Source organism: Pteropus medius, unplaced genomic scaffold (genome assembly GCF_902729225.1).
Source record: "Pteropus medius unplaced genomic scaffold, Ma_sr-lr_union100, whole genome shotgun sequence".
Lineage (NCBI taxonomy): Eukaryota > Metazoa > Chordata > Mammalia > Chiroptera > Pteropodidae > Pteropus > Pteropus medius.
Window position 1 is genome coordinate 54,332,788 of NW_024344378.1, and position 14,549 is coordinate 54,347,336.

Below are 14,549 nucleotides of genomic sequence, written 5' to 3' on the forward strand. Positions count from 1 at the left end.
AGAAAACTTGTAAGGCCAGTTTAGTAGTGGTAAACTCCTTTAGTTTTTGCTTCTCTGGGAAACTCTTTATCTCTCTTTCAATTCTAAATGATAACCTTGATGGATAAACTATTCTAGGTTGTAGATTTTTTTCTTTGAGAATTTGTAAATATCTCCTGCCACTTGCTTCTGGCTTGTAAATTTGCTTCTGAAAAATCCGCTGATAGTCTTTTGGGGTTTCCTTTATATGTGACTTGTTTTTTCATTGTTGCTGCCTTTAAAATTCACTCTTTATCCTTAACCTTTGCCATTTTAATTAAAATATGTCTTGGTATGGATCTCTGGGTTCATCTTGTTTGGAACTCTCTGTGCTTGCTAAACCTGGATATCTGTTTGCTTCCCTAGATTAGGAAAGTTTTCAGATATTATTTCTTCAAATATTCTTTCTATCCCTTTCTCTTTCTCTCTTCTCCTTCTGTGAATGTTAGTGCAATTGATGTTATCCCAGAGATCTTTTATACTATCCTCATTTTTTGAAATTCTTTTTTGATTTCACTATTGTGATTGGGTGATTTCCGCTATTCTGTCCTCCAGGTTGTTAATCCATTCTTCTGTATTAACTAGTCTACAGTAGATTCCTTCTAATGTGTTTTTTACTTCAGCTATTGTATCTTTCATCTCTGATTGGTCCTTTTTTACATTTTCTATCTTTTTTCTTGAAGCGTTCTCTGAATTCCTCTATTGTATTCTGAAGTTTATTGAGCATCCTTAATTCTGTTTCTTTGAATTTGTATCAAGCAAATTACTTACCTCCATTTCATTAGGATTTTTTTTTCCCTCTGGAGTCTTTCTTTGTTCTTTCATTTGGGGCGTATTCTTCTGTCTTCCGATTTTGTTTGACTTTCTGAATTTGTTCCTGAGTTGGAAAGAATAGCTATCTCTCCCAGTTTTGCCAGAATGGTTTCTGAGTAGACTGTGTCTTGAATAGTTTTGGCAGGTCGGTTGTATTCTTGGCAGGCGCATGCAATGTTTCATGCACCACCTGATTTGAAGGGGTGGGATCCAGATAGGATAGCCTGGTGTATGCTTGCTTCCTTGACCTTCTATTGGTGGGGTTGCCTGATGCAAACGGGGCTGCTCTGTGCACTTTTGGCGTGCCCTATTGCTTTAACTGTCTGTGACCAGAGCTGGGTCTGGGCGGAGTTGCTTTTCAAGCTCTTGTCTCAAGACCCCACTGGCTATGCCCGCTCTCCCATTGGAATCGGCCTACGTGCGGACCGGCCTACGTGCGCACATCTAAGCATTTTGCTAGTTCTGTTCCTTTTCAGGGGAGTACAACTCCTTGTGTGTTCAGCCATGTTCCTCTCACTCCACAGGCAGCCCTACGTATTTGCGCTGTTGTTTAAATTATCCGAAGAGCAGGGTCTGCCTGCCTGAATCTCAAAGCCCTTCTAGCTCCGCCCCTTTTCCCGTTGGGGCTGCCTTGCTTGGGCACTCACAGCTGTATTTCTTAGTTCTGAACTCTCTCCAGGTGGGGGTAGGTGCTTCTACACTGGTGTGGGAACAGCAGCAACCCCTCACTCCCAAAAGGTCAGCCCTGCCTGTATGTCCTGTTTCTTCAATTGTCTGCAGTCAGAGTAAAGTCTGAGAAGGGCTGCTCTGAGGGCCTGCCCAGCTCAGCCGCTTCTCCAGGTGGGGCAGCATTTTGTGCGTACACAGCCAAACTTTGGAAATTTAAAACTCTCCGGGAGAGGCGGAAGCTCCCTAATGGTGCATGTACAGCAGCATCACACTCACTCCACACGGAGCAGCCTGTCCTGTGGGCACTGCAAAGTCCCTCCCACTGTGCCTTTTCCACCGACTGGGCGAGCAGCAGTGCCCCCACTATCTCCGCACTTTCTCTGGGTCCACACTTTCTCTGGGTCCCGCAGTCCTACCTGTAGACACTGCAGCATTTTTTTGCTCCCTACTCTGTCTAGGAGGGAGAGCCCCACGTGAATACACAGTAGCACCCCACTATCTTGGCTCTTTCTCTGGAAAGGGCAGTCTGCTGGTAGTACTGCAATGTTCTGTTGGTTCTGCGCTCTCTTCAAGTCGGGGAGCCCCTTGTGTGCGCAACCCAGTTGGAGCGGAAGCAGCACGCTGCTGCAACTGCTGAATGAATCTCTCAGTGAAGGGCCTCTAGTATGCAAGCTATGGTTCTCTCCTGTTTCAGCTGGGTCTATCTCCAATAGAGGTGGCTAGGGATGTCCTACAATGCCCTGCAGGTTGTCCAGAGAACCTGAATGGAGCTCCCCATTATCCAGGTTCAAGGAAAACAGTAAACAATGGCGCTCACCCGTTCCTCAGGTCCTGGGTTGTTCCCCTCAGTTTCCGAAGAGCTCCCTGTTTAGTTCCTTTTCCTTCTCTATAAGATCACTCAGGGGCTGTTCAATTCCCTCACAAAAGTCTCTTAGGAGGATTTACTAAATATAGGTGTACCTTTGATATTTTCTTGTGAGAGGACGAGCTCAGCGTCCACCTACACAGCCGTCTGGGATCCCTACTCAATGATTATTATTATTATTTTTTTAATGAAGAAAGAAAAGAAAAATGAAACGATGAAAGCAGAACTGAAATCTGACAGAATTAGGAAACAGGAAAATTGCCAAAATAAAAATATACCCCAATAATATTGGAGTTAAAAACAGAAGAAACTGTCTAATTTCCTACTCTTCTTCCCTCAGTGTATTGTTTCAAAACGAAAAATAAAAAAATAACAAATAAATAAATAAATAAAATAGAGGAAACAACGTTTTTAAATGTTAAAAAAGCAAATAAAAATAATTCCACTCTTCTAAGTAACAGATATCAAGGAAGAAATAAACTTTCAGTTAAAAAAAAACGTAGAAAATAAAAAGCAGGAAATAAAAACCGTTTAAAACCAGCTGAAGCTGAACGCAATGACATCCGCAGATGAATTCAGCATTAAAGAGAAGCGCTGAATTAAGAATTCAATTGAGAAAGTTAGAAAATAATATAACTCACTTTTAAAAATAATGAAATTGATGTAAAGGCACAAAATTAATATTTGGAATAAGAAAATTAATGGAAATAATAACTGAAAAAATAAAAGAAAGATGCAACTTTAGGAAAAAGAATACTTTTAAAATGAGAAATCAGATGCAGAAAGCAAAACAAAAGCATATAAATAACAAGAATGGAAAATATTTAAAAGTATTGTTTAACAGCATAAGTACAACTTTGCTCATTACTATTAAATTCCCAATGAAACTTTTGACTTTTCAGAGAAAATAAAATGTGCAGAAATGGCTGAAAAACAGAAAATTTGAGTTATAAAAATACTTATGGAGGAATAAAGAGGAAAAGAACTTCTCTTCCAAGAATTATTTAGCTACTTAAAATGAGTTTTCTGCTCAAGATAATTTTAAATATAATTTATATATATCATGTATACACACACATACATATATGTACATATATGAACCATATATGTATAAATATATCCACATATATAAAATATAATCATATAGCAATATAATAATTACCTATTATACAGTAATATATAATTAATATATGCACAACACACACACATGCACAAACACGAGTACATAGACTATTAAAATGTGACACTTTCTAAAATTTGCCTGAGATCCATAGGTTAAAAAAAATACAGTAGGTGCCTTGTGCCTCCACTTTCTGGAACAAGCTTTATATCACCTCAGAGACATATGCCATTAAATGTTAAGCCATTTCTACCAGCATTAGCCATCATCTACTTCCTGCCTAGAAAAATGTGAGCATTGAAAAGAGAGAGATTTCCTTTCAGAGAATTGTCAGAATTTTGTGAGAGGACATTCAAAGAGCATTTGCTATGTTCCATGGTTCTAGCCTAGGGAAAATGAAAGAAAATTATGGCTGAAGTTCACCTGCCAATTGCTAGATTAAAGAGACATAGAAACATGGAGAATGGGATCCATATGCTTCTCTCAAGGTAAAGATGCATGCACTCCCTATCCTCTGGAGGCTCATGGCAAGAAGGACTGTCTGGCAGAGCAGTGTGACTCAACATTCTCTGGGATGGTTCAGAGCTAAGGAGAGGTAATGGCCAGTATGAGGCATCAGATCTGTTAGGTGAGCTGCTCCCATAGATCCCCAAGTAGAGGGTCTTCAACAATTCCAAAAAAAAGTCCTTCCCAAGGGAAAGCTCTCATATTTGTTCATCTGCCTCATTCAAAGGGTAGAAATCACACTTCCTCATTTTATTTCCTCTCGACTTAGGTCTAACTATGGGGTCAGATAACATAGCCAGCAAGTGGAAAAGATTAGAAAAGAAAAAGAAATCAACCAATCTCTCCCTTTTGGCATCCAGATCTATTTCCTGTAAATATTTGGATCACACAAGCTTTTATCTAAGAACATTAGTATTCACTATTGTTTGTGAGAACTGTCTTTAGGAAAATTTCTATGATTCAATGTCACTTATAAATATATATGAAGAAATCTAAGTGAAATACTTGCAAATTAATCATACTAGTATAATAAAAAAGAAATCATCATGACAGTATAAAATTCATTTCAGTAATTTAAAGATATTTAATATTAGTGTATTTAATAACATGATTTATCTCCATAAGTAGAAAAAAAATAACATAAGATTTAATATCTATTCCTGAATAAAACATTTAGCTAATTAGAGGAAAAAATCTACTTCCTTAACAACACAAAACTAATGGTCAGTATTAGACATAGCAATTAAACATTAGATTCATCTCTCTTAGAGTAAAGAGAAAGACCACTCTTTTACTATTATTACTATTGACTAAGCTAATAGAGGAGAGCATTATCTAGCAATAAGAAAAATAAATAGATATAAATACAGCAAAGCTGGAATCACAATGATTCAAAAGAAAATTCCAGTCAACAGAATGATACTGTAAGTGATAAGACTATGAAAAAAAATAGAATGGTTAGAAGATATAAACTAAATGAGAACCAATTTGTGATATTAACATAAATGTACATTACCTTGAAATAACTCTACGAGTACTATCAAATAAAATCTTACTAATGAAGATTTAAATAAATGAGAGTATAATTTTTCTTGTAATGAGGAACCTTCAAATTTTTAACTTGAGAGTCCTCAATTTTATTCATAAATAAAATGTGATAGAATAAAAGACATACTCAGAATATTTTGGAGAATACATGGGTGAGAATGGCCAAAAACACTTTGAAAAATAAAACTACATGCAGAGAATGAGGGAAAGTTCAGTATATAATCAAGATATAATCTTACAATTTTAAAACTTACTGTGTTGTTCATTTGTTGATTTTAGTTTTATATCTCGCATACAGGAAAATTATATGGTTCTCAACTTTTCAGTCTGACATATTTTGCTTAATATGATAATCTCAAGAACCTCTATATTGTTGCAAATGGCAACATTTCATCTTTTTTTATGGCTGAGTAATATTTCACTATATATATATATGTATACAGCACATCTTCTATATCCAAATGAACAAGACAAAGAAAAACTCACAGATGCAAACAATAGTTTAATGGTTACCAGAAAGAAAAGGAGATAGGGTGGGGGGATGGATAAGGATAAAGTATGTGAAATATATGGTGACAGAAGAAATTCAATTTATGTTTATAAACACACAATGCAATATATATATGATGTAATATTGAATTTTGCACTTGAAACCTATATAATTTTACTAATCAATGTCACACAAATAAATTCAATTAAAAAAACCCCTGTTGTGTATGTATAGAGATAAATTAAACATAAGCAAGAAACTAGAAATACACTTTTTATATAAAAAGAATATAAATAAATTTTAAATGATAAGTTAAGGTTCACCTTATTCAAGAAATGTTATTAGAAAATTGACTAATCTGGGATTCTGGGAAACATAGTGGAGTGAAAGATGTCCTCAGATCTCTCCCTTTGAAACAACAATAAGCTGAACATCTAAAACTGAATAAAAATCACTCAAACTGCACACCAGCACATTTGAGCGTGGGATCTGTGCATAAGAGCTACCATAGGTCAGAACCCCAGGTGTTGGGCGGTGAACTAGGAGAAATAAAGAAGCTACCTCTCGCAGCTGGAGTTCCCTGCAGGAGGAGGGGGAGTGGTGAAGATGCAGTGACTTCCCTGCCTGAGAAAGAAAATAGAAATATGTGACTTAAATGACAGAGAGTTCACGATGGTACTTCTGAAAAAACTCAGTGAGTTCCAAAACGAGTCATAGCAACAATTTCAGAAATTGAAGAAACAACTAGATGAGCAGAGCAAGGAGATGGAAACTCTCAAAAAGAATAGAACATAAATTCTGGAGATAAAAACACACTGCAAGAGTTGAAAAATGAAATAGCAAGTTTGGGAAATAGAGTCGACCAAATGGAGGAAAGGATCAGTAATATCGAAGACAGAAATCTACAAATAAATCAGAAAGAAGAAGAGAGAAACCCAAGAATGAAAAATAATGAAAGAGAAATACAAGAACTAGCTCATACCATCAGGAGAAGAAACATAAGAATAATGGGCATTATTGAAGGCAAGGAAAAAGGATCAGAGACTAGAAAACATTTTCAGACAAATAGTGGACAAGGATTTCCCAAATCTAAGGAATGAGATGGGGCTTGGAATTCAAGAAGTCAGCACAACACCCAACTATCTCAACCGAAAAAGGCCTTCACCAAGACACATTGTATTAAAGTTATCAAAAATCAACGACAAAGACAGAATTCTCAGGGCAGCCAGAGACTTATCATTGGACTTCTCAGAGTGGACCTTACAAGCCAGAAAGAAATGGAATCAAATATTTAAACTATTAAGTGAAAGGAACTACCAGCCTAGAATAATGGATCCAGCTAAGGTCTCCTTTAGATATGAAGGAGAAATTAAGACTTTTCCAGACATACAAAAATTGAGGGAATTCTCCACTATGAGGTCTGCATTACAGGAAATACTGAAATTGTTTCAGCTCACCTAAAACAAAGTGACACACACACACACAAAATACATAATTAGGAGTAAAGTGACTATCAGGCAAATAGAAGCAGAGGAGTGCAATCCTTACTGAGAACAGGACATCATTATAAGATTAAATAATAATAAGAGAATTACTATAGCAAGAGAGTAATGAATGTTGAGCATACATAGGGACAAATTGAGATGACAATGACTGAAAAGGGGAGGATTCAAAAATCCAAATTCACAAAGGGGAATGGAGATAAGGCACATGCAGAAGAAAATGGATGAATGCATATATATAACTATCCTTTTCATATTCATAATGGTAACCACACACCAAAGATTCAGAACTGAAGTATATAACATAAAACAAGAAGAACCAGAGGGAAAATCCACAAAAGCCAACCAAAATAAAGAAAACAGAAACACAAGGACAAAGAAGCAATGGAAACACCAAGGTACCAGAAAGCAAAAGATAAAATGGCTATAAGAAGACCTCATATTTCAATAATCACCCTAAATGTCAATAGACTGAATTCACCAATAAAAAGTCACAGAGTTGCAGAATGGATCTAAATCAACACCAAACCATATGCTGTTTCCAGGAGATACATCTCAGCTCCAAAGACAAATATAGACTCGAAATGAAAGGGTGGAAGATGATATTTCAAGCAAATGGCATTCAGAGAAAAGTGGGAATAGTGGTGCTAATATCAGACAAAATAGACTTCAAAATAAAAAAGGTGACTGTACTTTTGGTGATGAAAAACAATAGAATATACAGATGTCAAATGATAATGTACACCTGAAAATTATATGATTGTATTAACCAATGTTACACCAATAAACTTAATTTAAAAAAATAATAAAAATTAAAAAAATTAAAAAGTTAAAGAAAGATACTGAGAGACGCTTCATAACGATAAAGGGAGTCATACACCAAGAAGACATAACACTTAATAATATTTATGCTCCCAATCAGGGAGTCCTGAAATATGTAAAGCAATTACTAACAGAACTAAAGAGAGAAACAGACCAAAATACTATCGTAGTAGGGGACCTAAATACCTGACTGTCAGATATGGAAATTCATCCAAACAGAAAATTAATAAGGAAATAACGTCCTTAAATGACACATTAGACAGACTGGACATAATTAACATGTACAGAGCCTTCCATCCCAAAACAGCTGCTTATACATTCTTCTCTAGTGCACATGGAACATTCCCAAGAATCGACCACATACTGGGACACAGAGATAGCCTCAACAAATATAAGAGGGTTAAAATCATTCCAACCATATTCTCTGATCATAATGCTTTGAAACTAGACATCAACTGCAAAAAGAAATCAGGAAGAACCACAAATACATGGAGATTAAACAACATGCTACTGAAGAATAACAGGGTCAGGGAAGAAAAAAAAGAAATCAAGAGGTACATAGAAATGAATGATAATGATAGTACAACATATCAAAACTTTTGGGACACGGCAAAAGCTGTCATAAGAGGAAAGTTCATATCATTACAGGTCTACCTCTCAAAACAAGAATGAGCTCAAATAAACAATATAGCTCTTAATCTTAAAACATTAGAAAAGGAAGAAAAAATGAGGCCTAAAGTCAACAGAAGAAAAGAAATAATCAAAATTAAGAGCAGAAACAAATGAAATTGAAAACAAAAAAACACTCGAAAAATAAATGCAACGAAGAGCTGATTCTTTGAAAAGGTTAATAAAATTGACAAAACCCTGGCTATACTCACTAAAGAAAAAAGAGAAAGGATACAAATAAACAAAATCAGGGATGAAAGAGGGGAAATTACGACTGGCATTGCAGACATACAAAGGATCATGTAAGAATATTATGAAAAAGTATATAACGCCAAATTTAATAACCTAGAAGAAATGGACTAGTACTTAGAAAGGTACAATTTTCCTAGACAGAATCAAGAAGATCTGGAAAATCTAAATAGATCGATCAGCAATATGGAAATTGAAACATTCAAAACCTACCCAAAATGTAAAAGTCCAGGTCAGGATGGCTTCTCCAGTAATTCTACCAAACATTCAAAGAAGATTTAATACCTATTCTCAAATTCTTCCAAAAAATCAAAGAGGAGGCAATACTTTCCAACTCATTTTATGAGGCCAATATTACTCTGATACCAAAACCTGGTAAGGATAACACACAAAAAAGAAAACTACAGACCAATATGTCTCATGAACAAGATGTAAAAATCCTATATAAGATACTAGTGAACCAAATACAGCAACATATTAAAGAGTTTATACACCATAATCAAGTGGGCTTCATCCTAGGGGCACAAGGATGGTTCAATATACACAAATCGATTAATGTGATACATCACATAAACAAATTAAAAAATAAGAATATGATCATATCAATAGATGCAGAAAAAGCCTTCAACAAGATACAGCATCCATTTATGATCAAAACTCTTAACAAAATCGGTATAGAAGGAAAGTACCTTAACATAATAAAGGCCATGTATGACAAATCCACAGCCAACATTATACTTAATGGTGAAAAACTAAAAACCTTCCCTCTAAGATCAGGAACAAGGCAAGGCTGTCCACTATCACCACTATTATTCAATATAATATTGGAGATCCTAGCGAGTGCAATTAGACAAGAGGAAGATATAAAAAGGCATCCAAATAGGAAATGAAGTCAAACTGTCACTATTTGTGAATGACATGATTCTCTCCATAGAAAACCCCAAAGACTCCACAAGAACACTTCTAGAAACAATAAGCAAATACAGGAAAGTTTCTGGATACAAAATCAATTGTTCAAAAATTCATAGTGTTCCTATACTCTAATAATGAAGTGTCAGAAAAAGAAGTGGAAAAAATAATTCCTTTTGCAATTGCAACAAAAAGAATAAAATACCTAGGAATCAATTTAACGAAACATGTAAACAACCTATATAATGAAAACTACAAGAAATGATTAAAAGAAATCGAAGATTCAAAGAAATGGAAAGATATTCTGTGTTCTTGGATTGGAAGAATCAACATACTTAAAATGACCTTATTACCTAAAGCATTATACAGATTTAATGCAATCCCCATCAAAACCCCACCGGCATTTTTTAAAGAAATAGAACAAAAAAAATCATCAGATTTGCATGGAGGCACAAAAGACCCCGAATTGCCAAAGCCTTTCTGAGGAAAAAAAAATGAAGATGCAGGAATCACTCTGCTCGACTTCAGATTATACTACAAAGTGACAGTAACCAAACGGCATGGTATTGGCAGAAAAACAGACACATGGAACAGAATTGAAAGTCCAGTAGTAAACCCATATTTATATGGCAAATAATTTTCAACAAAAAAGCCAAAAACAGACAGTGGAGAATGGAAAGCCTCTTCAATAAATGGTGCTGGGAAAATTGGAAGGCCACCTGAAAAAGAAAGAATCTAGACTGTTGTCTATCACCACACACCAAAGTTAACGCAAAATGGATTAAAGACCTGAATATAAGACCTGAAACAATAAAATGCATAGAAGATAACATAGAAACTAAATTCAAGGACCTTAGACTTAAAGAGGATTTTATGAATTTGACCTCAAAAGCAAGGGAAGTAAAAGCAAAAATAAATGAATGGGACTACATCAAACTAAAAAGCTTCTGCTCAAAAAAAAAAAAAAAAAAAAAGTCTACATGGTAAACAGACAGCCATCCAAAATGGAAAATATATTTGCAAACAATGCTTCCAATAAGGATCTAATATCCAAAATATACAAAGCTCATACAACTCAATAACAACAAAAAAACAAACAATCCAATCAAAAAATGGGCAGAGGACCTGAAAGACACTTCTCTCTAGAAGACATACAAATGGCCAACAAATATATGAAAAGATGCTCAACATCTCTAGCTATTAGAGAAATGCAAATCAAAACCACAATGAGATACCATCTCATACCTGTTAGAATAGCTATAATCAAAAGGACAAGTAATAATAAATGTTAGAGAAGATGCGGAGAAAAAGGATTCCTCATACACTGCTGGTGGGACTGCAAATTGGTATAGCAACTATGGAAAACAGTATGGAGATTCCTCAAAATACCAAGAATTGATCTACCATATGATCCAGCAATCCCTCTACTGGGTATTTACCCCAAAGACTTGAAAACCCATATCCGTAAAGATATTTGTACACCATGTTCATAGCAGCATTATTCCCAGTGGCCAAGACATGGAAACAACCGAAGTGTCCTATGATATATGACTGGATAAAAAAGCTGTGGCACATATATACAATGGAATATTACTCAGTGTAGGTAGGTAGATGGGGTAAAGTGGGTCAAATATGGTGGGGGGGCTAGAAGAGGGTCAAGGGTAAAAGGAATCAAATATATAATAGCTGAAGGAAACTGGGCTTTGGATTGTAAAGACACAATAGAATATACAGATGTCAAATTATAATGTATACCTGAAAATTACATAATTGTTTTAACCAATGTTACCCCAATAAACTTAATTGAAAAAAAAGAAAATTGACTAACTTAAAAAAGAGAATTCATCAATAAATTCAACAAATATTAACTGCCTGCTTCATATGTGCTAGGTAAGATTCTAGAAGATATGAATAAACAACATGATGAAATCTGATGCCTCAGTAAAGACAACATATTAGTGGAAATATGGGCAAGTGACATGAATGGAAGATTATCTGCATGTGCGCGCGTGCACACACACACACATCCCAAAAACAGAATGAATGATAATGTGTGTATGACAGTATCTTTTATGACTGAATACTTCATAATAGAAGTTATGTACAGATAATTACAAAACAATTTATGTATAAGAATATTTACTACAGTCTCATTTATAACAGGAAAAAATAAAATAAAGTCAAATGGTTAAATAAATCAGGACCTTTTAGAAAATGATGAAATTCTTTTAAATTCTGTAAAGTTGAAATAGTCTTAGATATGGTTCTTAGTGTTACATTCAATTAAAGATATAATATTAAATTATAATTTTATAAAATAAATAATAAATTTTTGTATCGTGCCCTTCCCCTTTTTCCTGTATATATGTATATTAAATGAGCAAGACAAAACTAACAAAAGCAATTGAAAGATATCCAAAAATGCAGCTACAGAGAAATGTTTAATTAAATTATGATAAAAAAGTAAGATAGAATAGTATTGAATTATTAAATACTATGCTTAGAGAGGATGTTGATTGCTTTAGAAAATGTTCTCAGTATAAGCTATTGGAAGAAAATATTAAAATATTAACAATAAATATTTCTGTGTGGTAAGATGTTAAATTTTTATACAATTTTCAATGTTTTATTTTTATAATGAACATGTTTTCATATTCAAAAGATATGTTAAATATAATTTTCAAAAGTCTAATCTATGAAACCCATTTCAATATTCTGTAAAAAGTGACGACTTTGTTTTCTATCCTTACAATCCTAATTAGTACATTTTTCTATGATGTTTTCTTTGAAGGGATTTGCCTTTTAGTTTTTGGCATGCCTCTTTGGTTTGATTAACTGGGGCTTCTGTTCCGCTTTCCTGCATTGCAATTGAGTGTTTGTTGTGAAGGAAGCAACAAGAAAAAGGACAATATTATTCTATTCTCCCCATAGGCTTCTTATTTTCCAGAGATTAGACATATTTGCTCAACAGCACCAAGTTGCTGTAATAATTTGTCTCTCATTTTCCTTACCCAGGGGCAAATGGCAACTTTCTTGTCTGTCACATTCCAACTCAGAAAGTTGATGCACATTTTTGTTTGTTATTTAATACTTGACAGATACTTCCCAGCATCAAATCATTCATGAAAATTGTTGGCCTCTGGCAAGGGAAGGGCTTTCAATTTTCTAGCAGTTAAAAATGGATTTGAGTGGTTCAGAAAATTCTTTTAAATCATATGCGATAATGAGCTGGTTCATAGAATTCTATTTGTGATCAATAAATAACACTAATTATTACTGCTCCCTGAAGCAAAGCTAAAGTGTGTGCATGCCCTTTGACAAAGTGAAGTCTGATTACAGAGAGGGGAGAGGAGTCAGTCATCAAGGACCAGAGCCCATGAGACATGAGAGAATGAATATTGTGCTGCTAACATTGGTGCTTTCTGTATGGTAAGAAAGAACACTGGCCTCATCCTGTAAGCCACTCGCTTCTGTTTTAAAAACCATGGTGACCAGGTTTTTCTTGTGTAGAGACATTGAACAGATGAAATGAGAGAGATTATTTTCCACACACATGTCCCCCATAAGTGAACATGTTAATGTATTTTCTTCCTGCATTCTCTCCTCCCTTCCATAGGCATCTACTGTGTGCTTACTGTGTATGAGATCAAGTTCTAAGAGCAGAAGATACTTTGGCAAACAAAACAGATGAGATTCTTATTTTCATGGGGCTAGAATTCTGTGAGGGAGACAGACAAGAAATGAGTGAAGCAATTAAATAATATAATTTCAGCTTGTGATCGAAAACCTAAGAAAATAGGGAACAACTGCATAGAAATGTAGGGGAAGGAGTTATTTTAAATAGGATAATTGGAAAAGCCGCCTCTAAAGAAATTTCATATGTGTCAAAATAAGACTGAATATTGAAAAGGCGTCACCCAAAGACCCGGGCACGGACAATCCAGGTGCAAGGAACAGCAAGTGTGAGGCCCTGAGGTGGGAGAAAGGTTGGCATGCTGGAGTAGGAGGAAAGAGGACAGAATGTCTGCAACAGGTGAGTTCAAGGAGATGGTCAAATAAGACCAGGTTATATAGTATCTTATAAGACATGGTATGGAGTTTTATTTTAATTTAAGAGCCCTGAATTATCATTAGAGAGTTTTAAGAAGAGAAGGGATTTGTTCGCATTTTCTCTGGTTTCTGTGTATGAAATGGCTTAAGGATGATAAAAGTAGATGAAAGGGAACCTGGTGAGAGGCCAATAGAGTAACACAGGTGAGAGATTTGGGTTGGTTGGACTGGGGAATATGAAAACAATTTCACAAAGACAGAGAAAAATTATTATTCATTTACTGTTTACATTTACAGTGGGATTTTTCATGCTTTATCCTAAATGATCTTTAAGGTCCCTCCTATCTCTGAAAATCTAGATGTTAATCATATATCACCTTAGAGGGATTCAACAACTTTTTCGTTCTCTAAAATCATTATGATACATTTGAGAGTGGAATTGGACCATCCATCCATTCCAGTATACATCCATTTTTAAATGTTTTTAAATTTTAAATTTCAGAGGTTATATATTTTTTTGCAGTTTCAGATGCTAGAAATAAATTTTAAGGTTAAATTAGTCAGTTTTAATGTATAGTTCAAATTGTGTTTTCAATTTCATACTCTCCAGAGCAAGAATGTATGGATGACTTCTCAGCCAGGATAACTCTGAAGTAGTGATAATCCATGTAAGATGGCTGATATGTTGTGCTATGGGTAATAAATGTAATATTGAAAAACACAATTTAAGAATTCTTCTCTTATTGTTCCAAACAATTAATGCTTTGAAAATTTATATGATCTTTAAAATTGTGAGCAACATTTATTCATCTGATAACT